This window comes from Malaclemys terrapin, chromosome 11 (genome assembly GCF_027887155.1).
Source record: "Malaclemys terrapin pileata isolate rMalTer1 chromosome 11, rMalTer1.hap1, whole genome shotgun sequence".
Lineage (NCBI taxonomy): Eukaryota > Metazoa > Chordata > Testudines > Emydidae > Malaclemys > Malaclemys terrapin.
In genome coordinates, this window is record NC_071515.1 from 45,050,071 (window position 1) to 45,065,388 (window position 15,318).

Consider the following 15,318-nt stretch of genomic DNA (forward strand, 5'->3'; position numbering starts at 1 on the left):
TTCTATTATAGTCTTTTTCTCTTGCCCATTTCTGAAATTTTCACTTCAGTTGAAGTTTTCCAGCATTGGTCTCTGCCTAAATGCAAACCACAGATCTGGTGGCATGTTCTGACTGCTTTGTACCACTCAAATGATGCAAATCTTTAAGTTGGGTTTATGGCTCCTTTTTGTCAATGGAGTGATCCAAGGCTGACAGAATGTATCAGTGACTTTGGCACAAATATTTTTGCAAAGTTTGAACAAAACTATTTTAGCTGTTTTGTGAGTGTGATGGGAGTAAGTAAAATATATACCACTTTCTTCTAAAAAAGAATGCAAAAATTATGCCAGTATTTGCTTTAATCCATCCCTATTCAGCAAAGCCCTTAAGTGCTGAAGTCATGTTGAAGTATTTGTCTACATGTGGTATGCACTCCTTACTTGGTCCATCATACCTCATTTAAACCCATCCTGAAAACTCAACTCTTCCCCAAAGCCCACAATAAGTGAGTCAATAATTGTTTCACATATTTAAAAACAAAACTGGACCACCACACATAAGCCTAAACTGAGTAACTGCATTATTGAAATTCTGTAAGCCTCATCCTTTTGCACACTTTCCTGCTTTTTGTCACTTGCATTCATGTCACAGATGAAATTTATAGTGGAATCTCTTTCAGGAGAGAATCATGTTTGTGTTCTGTGAAGAGCATGATACAATTTTGGAAACTACAAAATGACAGGTAACTTCCACAAATATGCAGTCTCTTAAACTTTACATCTGTGCAACAAACTTAATTTCATAATGGCTACACACTTTCCAAATTACAACAACCAGATAATGTGAGAAAATAAAAACAAAACAGTTCTGCTAGAAAGATAGAGGCAAAAGGCATTGTGATAGTTTTGAGAAATTTACTAAAATTTGTTAGCTAATACAAATCTAATAATGCTCTCCCTAGAACACCTGCAAGCAACTGGATTTCATTCATGATTTAATTTACCAGATTAATAGCAATCACTGTTTGGATGAAAATAAATGTCATTTGAACAAATCGTTTTCTGGTTCTTATTGGTTAAGTGTCTTGAATTTGGGATAGCTAGAAGAATCTTTCTGCTCATTCGAGCATGCTGGTAGAACTAGTTTACACTAGAAATATCTCTTTGCATCTCAGAGCACGGCTAACAGTCATCTACATAGAAAATAACCTATTAAATCATGCAAAAACATTTACCCAAAAGAGATGGAGCAAAAGGTCAGACTCCAGCTTCCATAGAAAAAGAGGTATGGTTTGTTGATTTAAGAATATTTACTTTGTATATTTTGACATGTAATGTTGACAATTTTTAACAGATTTAAATTTTGAATCAGTGTCAACTGTTAAATAATTGCCTGAGACCCTCTGTTTCTTACAACTCTGAAAATTCAAATTGATAAATCAAAAATTTAAAAAAACAAATATTATTATCCACCAAATATATTTTGTCAAGCCTATACACAGAACATCAAGTGTAAGGAGCAGTATGCCTGTAGCTTCTATAGTAAGTAGATTTGTCTGCACTTGCCTTTTACATGCTTCAAATAAATAACTTGCAGCATTCAGAACCTTTAGCTTATTATTTTTTAACTGTGCACTGGTACAAGCCCATAACAAATACTGAAACCCTAGACCTGATTCTCTGGAGTGCTAGGGCTGCTTTGTGCCTCTCCACTGGTACAAAGTAATCCCAAAGCTATTGTATTCAGCCACTTGGGAAATTCCTCCTGCCTAGGGGAATCCTTGGGTTATATAGCTGCCATAGTAGGTCCTACGTCAGGGGTTCTCAAACTAGGGGTCAGGACCCCTCAGGGAGTCGTGAGGTTATTACGTGGGGGGAGGGGGGTTGCGAGCTGTCAGCCTCCACCCCAAACCCCACTTTGCCTCCAGCATTTATAATCGTGTTAAATATATAAAAAGTGTTTTTAATTTATAAGGGGGGTCGCACTGAGAGGCTTGCTATGTGAAAGGGGTCACCAGTACAAAAGTTTGAGAACCCACTGTCCTACACCATCCCCCTTCTGGCCTCTGAGGTAGGGATGTAATCAGGGCATGTGTGGTGGGGGCTGATCTGGTCCCTTGTTGGCATCCAGCACCTGTCAGACTGCTCTCACTTACATGTTGGAATGAGCTGTTGCTCAGCAGTTTAAAGTCACTTTTAGCCACCTGCCCCCATCTCCCCATATGTGATGAACAGATCAGTGTGTGTGGGGAATCTAGCCATAGTGCTGCTTTCATTTTGGGGTTGAAACATTTCACTTATGTTGGTTAAGTGGACTAGCTGGTGTGCAAGGCACTGTCATGTGAGTGTTTCAAGAGCTAGAGCTCTTCAATCCTAAGCTGATAGCTGTTGTGGGCAACAACAACAAAATCAATGTGCCCAGCTCATGGGCAGGATGGAGCTATTAGCAGCAAGCCAGTGAATGTGCTTTTTACAAATGTAAAATGTGGTATTTTTAAGAAAGAGAAAAGAATGTAAATGTTACTGAACACAATATACTGGGATTTATGGGAGGGTGTCCATATGAAGTGAGCAAAGACAAAACATCAGCTGATGAAAGAGGAGTGTAACTTAACAGAATAACTCATACAAAAAAACCCCCAAAAACAAAACCACGGTTCCACTGAGCAAGGTCTTCTCCTGAAGGCATGGTGTTTATAACAAACTAACACAGCTAACATATTAACACAAGAGTAAACCAAAAATTCCCTAGTTTGGGATCTGCCCTAGTCCTATGATTCTGCATGTGCAGCTCTATCTTCCCAAAGGCATTCTCCCTGCTCTGTTTTCCAAACAGACAAATTAATCTTAAATAGTTGAAGCTAGACAAATTCAAACTGGAAATAGTGAAAATTAACAGCGAGGTAGTTAACCATTGGTACAATTTACCAAAGGAAAAGGAAAATGTATCTATACTTACCTGAAAATCTCCTTTCTTTATGCAATGAGGTTCACAGATCTGCTACAATGTACTCCAGCCTGTCTACAGTATGGAGGCAGAACCAGACCGGTCAGTCACTGGCAGCAGGGGAATGCTCTCATAGTTCCCACCAGTTTTTTCCCCTCCACAGTGGCTGGTGGCTCAAGTGGATCTACCTGTTGCAGAGCTTTTCTGAGGGAAATGCCAGGTTTTATTTCAAATATTTTGACTAACAATTCAGTTCAACAATGTGTCTGATTCCAGCTGCATCCCAGAGCAGTGTTTGATTTTTGGGGAGATTATCCCAAGCTCCTCTTCCCCTTCTGAGGCATCTGTGATGGCTGCTGCCCTCTGGTCTAAAGAGAGGGGGAGAGGCTGAGAAAAGCCAGAGGCAAAAGTAAAGCTCTGTTTTCTGCTCCCTCCTCTTACTGAGTGTCTCACTGGGGAGCGTATCTGGCTCTGCAGGCTACATAGTGCCCTGACAGTCCTGTTTGGGTGGGGGTCACCTCAGCTGTCTTCCCTGGGCAGGAAAGGAGCCAGGAAAAGATTAGAGAACCAGTCTCAAGCAATATGCAGCCTATGCCAGACGGGGTTCACCCCCATCCCACTCCCTCTGGCAGGAAAGAGGTTAGCAGGATTGGGGAAGATCTGGCAATCCATCCTCCCTCATCTCCATGCAGGGAGCAAAGCCAGAAGAGCAGCATGCCAGATGGATGATCATGGCAAAGTCCCTATATCCCACATCAGCAGTGGAAATTATGCTGGCCGTCTCTGCTATATGTCAGCTATCACAACTTTTTAAAAAAAATTAGTCTTCCCAGGTACAACAAAAATAGTTGTTTCCGGTGTGTATTAGCCTATGTCCAAGTTTACAACACAGTGGCCAGTATTTCACTTCAACCTTAAGACAAAATGGGAGGGAAAAAGAAAACTTCTGTGTTGATTAAAGAAAAGCTACTGCATGGAATGTTTTCTAATCAGATTAATGGTATTTTCAAAATATAAATGGCAGTCACTCCATTCTCGGCTACCCAGTGCTTGAATTGTTGATGTCACTTTTCGTTTCCTTGTCATGCTGATGCAGTGAATATAGAAGCAAAAAAAGATGGTGTCGATTTGCTGAAAAATCCCCTTGTTGCTTCCCTCTTCAGAATGGAAACTCCTACCTTGCCCAGCAACAGCAGATTGTATTTGCTTCTACTTAGACTTCCGTGATGAATCAACAGTATATACTAGTGCCAGTCTTGTCTCATATGCACTGTACAAATAGTTTGATTCTGTCCTTACAATCAAGGAGGGCTAGACAATCAAGCCCATATATCACACATGTATTTCAGTGCCAGAGCTAAAAATGCACTTTATTTTTACGGTGCTATTTTAAAATGCATCTTTGTGTTCTGGGGTTTTAACACTTTTAGCTACTCATCTGCTTCTATACCATTCCTTCTTACAATGCAGGACCATTAAGTATGCATTAATGTTGCTCATGAAAAAGTTTCTCAAGACAATTAACATTTTCTATATCCATATTATTCATAGGTAAAGGCAGGCCAGGGAAAGGTCATTTTTCTTTTATGAGACAAGAGGTGATCAGTAGTGTCTGATTATTCATTCCATCTCTTTTGGACAAGCACTTATGCAAGATTTAATGGTAAAGATACTATTTTCTATGAAGATAACTGTTAGAAATTTCTCTGCATCTCACAGCATAGCTAATAGAACTCAGCTTTAAGATACTTTACAAATAAATTGTAACTTGAGGTCTGCTTAACAAAACATCTCCATCCAAGTGATGATTAATCTGATCAATTAAACTGCATGATTCAGTGGTAATAAATGGAATGGAAGCATATGAATGGAACCTATTTGTTTATAAGTGTCCTGGGAGAGGATTATTAGATTCTGTGACTAGCTCTGAGAGCACAACTGCAATTGTTGCTATTGCATTGTTTGCCTCATTTGTTCATTTCTTAAAATCTTTATCTGTCTTAAATGATAAGTATTTTCCAAATGGTTTGCTTGTTGTTTGTGTCTATTTGTCTGCCTTGTCTTTTAGATGGTAAATTCTTTGGGACATGGACTGTCTTCTATTCAACATTTGTTGAGTGCCTAGCACAACAGGGTGCATGCTATGAAAATATAAAGAACAATGATACATCTATGACTTCCATCTCCACAGTAGAGTGACTAACACTAACGAATGTACCCCCAAAGTATAATCATTCCCATTTCACAGATGAAGAATGGAAGCACATGATTTGCCCTAAGTCACACAAGAAGTCTGTAGCAGAGCAATGAATTGAACCCAGCTTTTCTGAGTCATGGTCCAGTGGCTGAACCACAAGACCATCCCTCCTCCCAGTTTTCCTTATTTACCAGATAAAATGTCTAATCCATTTTTTGGACTCCTATTATAAACTCTTGGCCTTAGTGAGATCTAGCAATGAGTTCTACAAGTAAATTATAGGTTGCACAAAAAAGTGTTTCCTTTGATCAATTTTAAATTTGTTGCTTTTTGAAACGCTATTATGGTATTCCTAAATAGACTTCATGTTGGATAATGAGAATATCTAGTTGGATTAAGTAGGATAAAAAAATTATAAGGGATATAAATCTTATGCTTCAGGCCATACGCTAACCATTAACTGAAAGAGATTAGAAAGAACCTTCTTCTGTGGACAAGTTATTCCATAATTGGAATTCTATCACTGCATTTCTTCCAGTACTGAAGCATCTGATACTGGTCACTTATACTGGGGTGCACTCACCACTCTGGCATCTCCCACTGGCTGTTCTGGGAATTAGCTCTGCATGTTAATGCACCCTCTTCAGGTGGTGCCTTGCCACCATCACTCATGCTCTAGGACCCACATCTCTCCAAGGACCACTGCATCCTCTTCAGCAACACAGCCCTCCGGCCATGCCACACACTGTGCTCCCCTGCAGTCCGCAGTTCAGCCACTTCCCTTAGTGGCTACGGCAGCAAATTGTCTGGTCATTTCCTCATGGCCCCAGCATTTTCTATGCCCTTGCCTCAGGGCCTCAGCCTGCAAATCCCAGCAGCCAGCCAGGAGCTGTCTCTCACTCCCCTGGTTCCTGCTCATAGCACAAGTCTGTCCAGGGTGCTGGCAGTTCTCTCAGCCCTCCAGAGAGGCAGTCCTTCCTCCCTGGGCTCCCAGCAGAGAGCTACCTTCCTCTGCCCTGCAGCTCCCTTTTTATATGGGTCTGCTTGTCCCTGATTGGCTGCTCCCTTCAGCCCTTTTCTGATTGGCTGCCTCAAGAGTAGCTTTTAACCTTTTTTTTTGCCAGTGAGTGGCAGCTGCCCCATCACAAGACTGCTAGAAACAGAATACTGGACTAGATGGACCATTGGTCTGACCTGGTATAACAATTTCTAATTTATTTTATTTATTCAAACTATTTATATATATAGTGAATTTTGTATCTCCACTATAAGCAGTGATTGTTTTGAATAACTCAGCATTCTCAGATGTCATGATGGATAATGATTACTTTAGCTTATGGTTCCAGAAGGGGTTCAAAGGAATCTGATACATTTACATTTTATTTTGTGAAATAGGACAAAGACAGATTTCTCCTACTACAAAGTCTCATTAAATTCTCATGAAATGTGGTTAACATAGGAGTGATCGGATCGTAAAAAGGATCAGTATTACTGGGTGCACAGAATAGGCGAATTAAAGTAAAAGCTGAAGACTAGGCTGACATGACCAAGGGCTTATGGGTGGCTCCTATTTAAGTTTTCTACTGTTGTTGTCTTTCTGATAACTAAATGAACATAGGGAAATATCACTAGGCATCCACAGTATTCTGAGGGAGAATGAGGCAATTAGAACATACAGTTCAAATTTCTATAGTTTTATTGCTGTGATTCTAGGCTACCTGAATAAGTGTACAGTCTGAATCTGGAGTTCAGCACTTAAGCATGCTGTTTTTAGTTTAATTAAAGTCTGGGCCTGATTCTTACTCTTTCCTAGTGAAAATCCAGGGTAACCCCACTTTACTCAATAGAATTATACTGTGACTGATATCAGGATTAGGCCACTCATCTCTCAATAGCATTTCTATATAAGGACAGTAAGGCTATAGCTGGTATTTAATAACACAATTGCTGAAATAATTTGGGATTATTTTAAAAGTTGACAGTTAGTAAAAGTAAAGAGTACTGCTAGCCTAAATACACAACAATATTGTGATATTTATACTGTATATGCCTTGAAGGATGTAACTTTTCAGACACCATGTTCAGTGACCAATTAAGTTATATTAGCAGGCTGGGGTTTGAGGTTCCTATTAAATCCTTACATTTTTAAATTATTGTAATATTTACTGATGTTTGGATTACTATTACTGAAGGGTATGAGAAGGAGATATATTTTATTGCCTTTTTTACCCCAACAGGTCCGTTGCAATCATGTTATAGCCTTTAGCAGTCTGCTAAATTTCTGATTTACCTTCTCCCCAGAAGGTGAAGGTTCTGTATGCACAGCCTCCAATTTTCTGACTGAGGAAGAGTGGTTTAATTTCTTTTTCAAGCCAGTCATTGACCTTTCTTAATATGTCAAAGGGGTTACTTCACTGAGTGTGTTGCCTTCACAACCCTGTGGTTTTACCAACCTTAATGATTGGGCTAAGAATAAAAAACCAAGATTCTCAAAAAATTAAGGGAATTAGTTAGGGAAGTGGACTGGACTGAAGAACTCAAGGCTCTGAATGTGGAGGAGGTTTGGAATTAGTTTCTGCAACATTGACTTAAAGTATCTGAAGTCTGCATCCCAAGCAAGGGGAAAAAATCATAAGGAAGGGTTGCAGAGCAAACTGGATGTACACGCATCTTAAATGGGTTATTAAGAGAAAGCAAAAAGCCCACAAAAAATGGAAGAAGGATGGACCAGTAATGCAAGCTATCTCTTGGAGGTCAGAAAGTGTCAGGAAAAAAGTGAGAACTGCCAAACGCCAAGCAGAGTTGGACCTTGCAAGGGAAATTAAAATGAATTGTAAAAGGTTCTATAGCCATATAAATAAAAAGAAAACAAGGAAAGAAGAAGTTGGACCACTAAGCACTGAAGATGGGGTAGAAATTAAAGATAATCTAGGAATGGCCCAACAACCAAACAAATATTTTGCCTCAGTTTCTAATAAGCATAATGAGGAGCATGGGGGGTAGTGGTAGGATGGCTAATGGGAACAAGGATATGGAAATAGAAATTACCACATTCAGGATAGAAGCCAAACTCAACTAGCTTAATGGAACCAAATTTGGGGGCCAGATAATGTCCATCCAAAAATATTAAAGGAACTGGGACATGAAATTGCAAGCCCAGAAATATTTTTAATGAATCTGTAAACTCAGGGGTTGTGCCCTATCACTGGGGAATTGCAAATATTTTATCTGTATTTAAGAAAAAAAGCGATTTCGGTAACTACAAACCCGTTAGTTTGACATCAACTGTGTGAAAATCTTGAAAGAAAGAGTAGTTAAGGACATAGAAGTAAACAGTAATTGGGATAAAATACAACAGGGTTTTACAAAATGGCTGGAGATGGGACACTAGAGGGGGAGGGCTCTGAGTTACTTCCCAGGTGTCTGACTGGTGAGTCTTGCCCCATGCTCAGGGTTTAACTGATTGCCATATTTGGGATTGGGAAGGAATTTTTCCCCATGGTCAGATCGGTAGAGACCCTGGGGATTTTCACCTTCTTCTGCAGCTTGGGGACCAGGTCACTTGCTGGTTTGAACTAGAGTGAACAGTGATTTCCATAACTTGAAGTCTTTAAACCATGATTTGAGGATTTCAATAATACAGAGAGAGAGAGAGAGAGGTTATGGGCCTACTACAGGAATGAGTGAGTGAGGTTCTGTGGCCTACAACGTGCAGGAGATCAGCCTAAATGATCGTGGTCCCTTCTGGCCTTAAAGTCTATTAGTATCAACTATAAGAAGACCAAAATAGTATTAGACTATGATTTGGCTAACGAACTAGAAAACTGGTCGATATATCCATTCAGGTTTTCAGAACCAAGTCACAATCACAAGAGAAAATAATACTTAGTCTCTATCTTGGGAAGGTGACTATGTTTAGATTTATCAATTCCAGTGTTGCCAATGTAATAGAGGAAGAAAACAAAAATCCCACAAATTATATTAGCCCCAGGATATGACTAGCACTCCTAACTATCGAACATAAACTTGTACATTTTTGACAGACTGTATAGACTGAGTGCAGTTACAAAACAAGGGCACACACTGTAACTTTGTGACAATCTTTACAGCAATACACAAGCATGTACACTGCCTTACTAATGTAGATACCCAGTTTCAGAAAGTGGTCAACTGACAGATGTGGATTGTCACCCAATGTGTTACTTATCACCAGATCTTTGCTTAGCCATCAGCTTTCAGTTCAGATATTGTTCACAGCAGGAGCTGACACTGAAAACACAAATGGAGCAAAGGATGGACACAACTATAGTCTTTTCAAGGTGCGCTAGTGATCAACCCAAGTTGCTGGACAATAAAAAGAGACAGTTAAAGATGTCTGCCTGAAATAGGAACTGCTGTAGGTGGCAGACCAGGACCTGTCTTCTTCCTTCCAGATGTTTTTGTCTTTTGCTGAAGGAGACAGGCTGTTTTATTCCATTTCTGCTGGTTGGTCCAGCTTGGTTCCACTTCTTGGAGGTGTTGGCATGGACCACTCAGAGGGTGACCCATACTTCCATTGGGACATACCTTGAAAACCAGCTGGTTTGCTCCAGTCAGCATCTTACTGCTGCATGGGCTACTATGGTGCATTCCTTGGCCAACTTCACAGTTATGCTTGCTCAAGTTGCAGTTTCTCCATCAACACTCTGCTAGCTGCTAAAATGTCCAGTTTATAGTTATGAAGTCCTCCCATATATTCTGATGCTCTTTAAACTTGTATAATGGACGGTTAAAAATACAAAGTCACGTCAGGAACTCTCATTCTCCAGCAGGTCAGAACAGCTGTATAAATCTTCTATTTCTGTTCTCCCTGTTTTAAAAACAATGGCAGGTCAATTGGTATGTCTGACTGAGCTGTGTGCATGCAATACTTTCTGAGTATTCCACTCTGTGATCAAGTGTTTTTATAAACACATTATTTGGTTTCAGTTCCTTTTATTTACTGCCTCTTTCAGCACAGGTGCATTTCACTAATTTGATAGCATAAGCATGCTTAATTGCAAATGTTAGCCTTACTTTTTCACTATGTCACTAAACTAAAATAAATTAATATGAATGCAACCCCTTTCTTTCCATAACAGGATTGCCCCTGAGGTAAACCCATTAAAGTTTACAATATTTTGCCAAAAGCTGCATTACTTAAAGTTGACTTTATATATCACTTCATTCTATCATAATATTAGATTGCATCATGTTTCCTATTGTTCACTACTGTATCTGGCACATAATATAATATTTTAATGTTTGATATCCATTTTTAAATTAATTAATTAATTCACAGACAGGGAAAAAAGGGAAGCTTCTTCAGCAACGCCCACAGCACATTCTTACGAAAGGCGGCAGACACGGTTTCCTCAGACAGTCTGAAGAAATCTTGCCGTTAGACCTTGAATTATTTTCTCTCAACCTTCTGTCCTATTCTTTCGAAACAGCCTTGATTCTTGGGCAATTCTTAAGTAGTAATAACTCAGCATTTTGAGGACTTAAATGAGAGATCCCATATAACAAGGGCAGGCAATATCAATTCTGTGGCTTAACATGACTATTTACTTAGCTAAACCTTTTCTAACATGGCTAGGATGGGTTTTATAGAGATAATGTACCAGATTCTTCCTTATATTCTTTGGAGCAGTTTTGTGCCACTCTAAAGTCGGCATATCCATTCATGGGAGGATCACCTCAGCACAGAGCGATCCATGATATACAGACAATTGAACAACTCTTATATCACCTTGCATCTTACGGTCAGTATAAGGGACATAACCAGAAGGAAGGAGGAGCAGGGCTTCCCTGTGCCTTCACAATACTCAAGTGCTGTAACAGTAACAGTCCCTGGAGGCCAGTGGCATGCAGCCTAAGTTAGAGCAGCATGTATAATCTAGGACTGATCTGGCACCTAGTCAACCCAAAATCGAGGGTGTACAAAAATGGCTTACAGTTACCTTTGCATATACACCCTCCATCTTGAACTGCACTGTGAGTTCCTCACCCTAACCAAGGATAGGGTCTCTTATCTTTATATGGCTGAAGTGATTTATTTTCTGATTTAGCTTTGCTGGACCTTGAAAATGTTTTTCAGGTGATATATATTTAACAAATATTGCAAAAATCCCCACGATCATCTAGTGAAATAAAAGAGCTATATTTTATAGCTATGATGTTACTTGAGGATCGTACTTCATACTGGGACTCAGAGCCCTTCTAAAAAAAAGTCTTTTAAAGACCAACCCCAGATAGCTTTTATTTCTTTTAAAATAAATCAATAAAAGGAATACAGCATGTAAATGAATGCAAGTCCTATCTGGGGACTAACCAGCTTGCCTCTGAACCACAGTACCACCACAAAACAATGGTTCCTAACTATTTTGAAATAAAACTGCAAGTTTTAAAAACCATAGTCATGTGTCAAGTATCAGAGGGGTAGCCGTGTTAGTCTGGATCTGTAAAAAGCAACAAAGGGTCCTGTGGCACCTTACAGACTAACAGATAAGCTTATGCTCCAATACATCTGTTAGTCTATAAGGTGCCACAGGACTCTTTGTTGCTTTTTACATAGTCATGTGATTTGCTGAGCAAACAGAATCCTACAAAACAAATTACAAGAACCCACAGGGACCAGGAATGTTTTTATTTTTTTTAAATATGTCCTTTGTTAATTTGTACATAAATTGGAAAAGTTGTATGTTAAAAATATAATTTAGAAGCAATTCAATTTTTCTTTGGACTCAATTGTGCAGTGCATACTCAGACCCTAGGAGTCACACTGGAATTAATGAGAGACTTGCCTGGATAAGGACATCAGGAATTGCTTCCTTAGTACCTATGCAGCAAGATGCATTCAGGCAAACCCTTGTGCCAGTGCAGAGCCCTGTGAAGTCAACAGATATCCACATGGGTGAGTCGATCTGCCTGCATGTATTTCTTTGTTGCATCAGGCCTTTCGATACAGCAAAGCAAATACCAAGAAAGATGGCAATCAGTATTAATTGTGAAACTACACAACTGTAGGCTTTAGATATAAAAATTATGTGGGCATCCTCTTCTCTAGGGAGAAGGGGATCAAAACTGATAATGTCTTTATTTTGGGATCACTGTCAGAAATAAATATTTATTTGTCTGCCTTTATGACCCTGATTCAAGAAAGCCTGTAAGCACTTACACCCTTTGAATATGTTAATAGTCTAATAGAAATCAATAGGATTACTCATATACTTAAAATTACAGACATTTATGCTAAACTGGGGTCTATATGGATGATATAGATAGATTATAGATAATGGATACAGCATTATGGACCAGTTCCTTGCCTCTGCCACTGCTGCTTTGTGCTGTTCTGGTGGTGTGATTCAGTTGTAATGCTGGCTTGACCTGCTAGAGGATACCTCCAGGATGAGGGAATTTCTGCGTGAATTATAGATGTCATAGCAGCTCCTACCTCATCATTACTAGCTTCCAGCTTAAGAAATGTGACCAGCAGAAAGGGGATGTGGCTCAGACATTTCTGTGCCCTGATAATTCTCAAGCTGCCTGTATGGTCCGTGGGAAGAATAGACAGTTGGGTGTAAGTTAGAGCTTCCTTGAGGCTCCTCTAACTTAGGACAGAGACCGATCACTCTCTCCAGGGCCGGCTCCAGGCACCAGCCGAGCAAGCTGGTGCTTGGGGCGGCAGCTTGTAGGAGGCGGCATTCCGCCCAATCCTAGGGCAGCACGGCCGCTTTTTTTGTGTACCGGTACGTGTGTGTTGTTACACTCCGGCCGCCCTGTAGGGGGCAGCGGCGTGGAGGACGGGAGCGCCCTGCAACAAGCCCGGCAGGGCAGCCTGTGTCCTTCCCTCCCAGCCGACCGGAGCAGCGCGGAGCCTCCCGGCAGGCGGTGCACCGGTCGGGGCCACGTGGCAGCGCCCCACTGAAGCCCTGGCCGCCCCTCTTCTCTCTCTCCCCCCGCTCCCTCCTCCTCCCCCCACTAGCTGGGGCACATCTGCAGCGCAGGGAGTCCCCCTGCACCCTGGCTCTGGCTGCACCGCAGGTTTTTTTTTGTTTTGCTTTGCTGTTCTGGCCGCTGCGGGTTTTTTTGTTTTTGCTTGGGGCGGCCAAAAAGCCAGAGCCTGCCCTGACTCTCTCACACATCATTCTGTGTCTGTGCTTGTATCGAATATTAGTAATAACAATACATATATAAATAGAATAAAAATGATACATAAAATAAAGGATAGGCAACTGAAATAGAAGGACACTATGAAAACAAGAAGGGTGACACACGTCTGTTTGAATATCCAAGTGTCTGCACTGTCTTATTTACATTTTTCTCATTTCTGTATTTTTATCATTTATGGAAACAATAACTTTTTATAATGAAGTACTTTAAAAAAAGAAATTAGACAATTGCATTTATTTCAAATAAAATAAAACTTTAATTAAAATTTTTAAAACATGATTAGGCAGTATTGTGCTTGTATTCAATCATCTATCTGGTTGCTTTGTTTGTTTATTTCTTTCATGGAGGAACATAGTTATGTAGGAGTCAAGTGTAGGTTGGAAGAAAGAGCTTCACAAATTGATGCTTTACATTTATTCACTCTCTTTGCCAGTAGGTGGAGCTGCCATGTTAGGTGCTTGTCTCCCCCCCCCCCCACCTTTTTCTTTTCTCTCCCCCTACCGCCCCTCCTAATAAGCTGTTTTCTAATATATGTTGGGTACCATAGAGTGTGACTGAGAACAGGAAGCGGAGGCAGAAGCAAAGAGGATTCTGGAAAGGTCTCTGTGTTTTCTTTTCCAAAGAGAATGCAGAAATTGTAATTAATTTGCAAACCTTTGTGGGCAGAAATCTGGATAATTTCAGGAGGAGGCATATTATATTATCATATCATTTTTGGATGCTGGGCTTTGCTGTGATTTGTTGTTCTCTTTTCATCAGGTAAGCTGACAAAACATTTCATTATATACCTTAGAAATCTGAGCAGTGTAACCATTTTCACATTTCAAAATCATATTGCAGCCTCTGTTTGTTGCTAATGTAAAGCAAAAGAAAGAATGGGGAATTCAAAGCCATTTTGAATTGACTATCTGTGGTGTGATTTTTTTTTAAACAGAGTGAAGCCTAATATCTGGCCTCTTACTATAAATATGACATTGTGTTGCAATGCCTTCTTTACAAAAACTGATTTTTGTTAAATGTATATTTTCTTATAATCAAGGTATATATTTCATTGACTCATCTGGAGTGTTCTATGTCCCCAGTGGAAGTGATATTGATCTTTAGGAAGAGGAATAAATATATTGGTGCCCAGCAATTAAAAACAGCAGGTTTAATAAGGTTGTCAAATTCTAGAGATTCAGGGATATAGACAGTATGCAACTAATTTATATTTAGCTCAGACAGGTGATGTTTGAAGAAGCCTAATGTAATTGCCTAGGTTTTAAAAAGATATTTAAGGAAATGTTGTTGTTCTGTACAATTATTTGTTTCTTGGAATTACAGGTTGTGTGAGTCTTTATATGGGAGGAGGAGTTTACCAACAGTTAATAAAGCAGAGGCCACATTATTCATGATATAGCAGACATTGTACAGTGTATAACATTAATTCCTTTTCTTAGTATATACTTCTTAAAAGGACTATTAAGAAAGCAATCACAAGAGTTTTCATGTCCCTTCTGTGTTACTACTCCCCATTAAGCCGCTTAAATTCAATATTATTATTATTAATAATTCTAGGAGTGAGCCACTAAGGGTAAATGGAGAAAAATATCTCTCATTTATCACTTTGATAAATGGGATTATTTTTAAATAGCAGTTCTACAAATATCTGTGTATAACAATATTAAGATGTTCTTTCATTTGGAAATTATTTGCAAAGACAAGCTGTAGAAATCAAGAAAACACAGAATTATAAGGAACACTGCTTACAAAGCAAGGTCTCACCTTATATACAAGAGCACTTTTAGGTTGGTATATAAAGTACGACTGGATCCTGGATATTGGATAGAGCAGTTTCTAAGGCCTGTGCTCAAAGCAAGTGAGGGTATGGAAGAACTGTTTGTTTCCACAGTGCCTAGCTCAGTGTGGCTGAAGCATCTATGTGTTAACACAATTTAAATAAATAAATACACGATTTTAAGAATTTAATATGTTTGTGGTTTCTCATTTGGGTTTGGCAAGG

The 15,318-nt window shown here is 39.6% G+C and overlaps 1 protein-coding gene across 1 annotated transcript in view; it reads left to right on the top strand.

Moving 5' to 3' along the window:
• The first annotated feature begins 13,910 nt into the window (after positions 1-13,910).
• Positions 13,911-15,318, top strand: part of LOC128845590 (sodium channel protein type 2 subunit alpha-like) — a 117,960-nt gene continuing 116,552 nt past the window's right edge. Inside the window, exon 1 of the mRNA XM_054044412.1 lies at positions 13,911-14,075. The gene's annotated coding sequence lies outside the window, so the exon portion shown is untranslated. The remainder of the gene's footprint in view (positions 14,076-15,318) is intronic.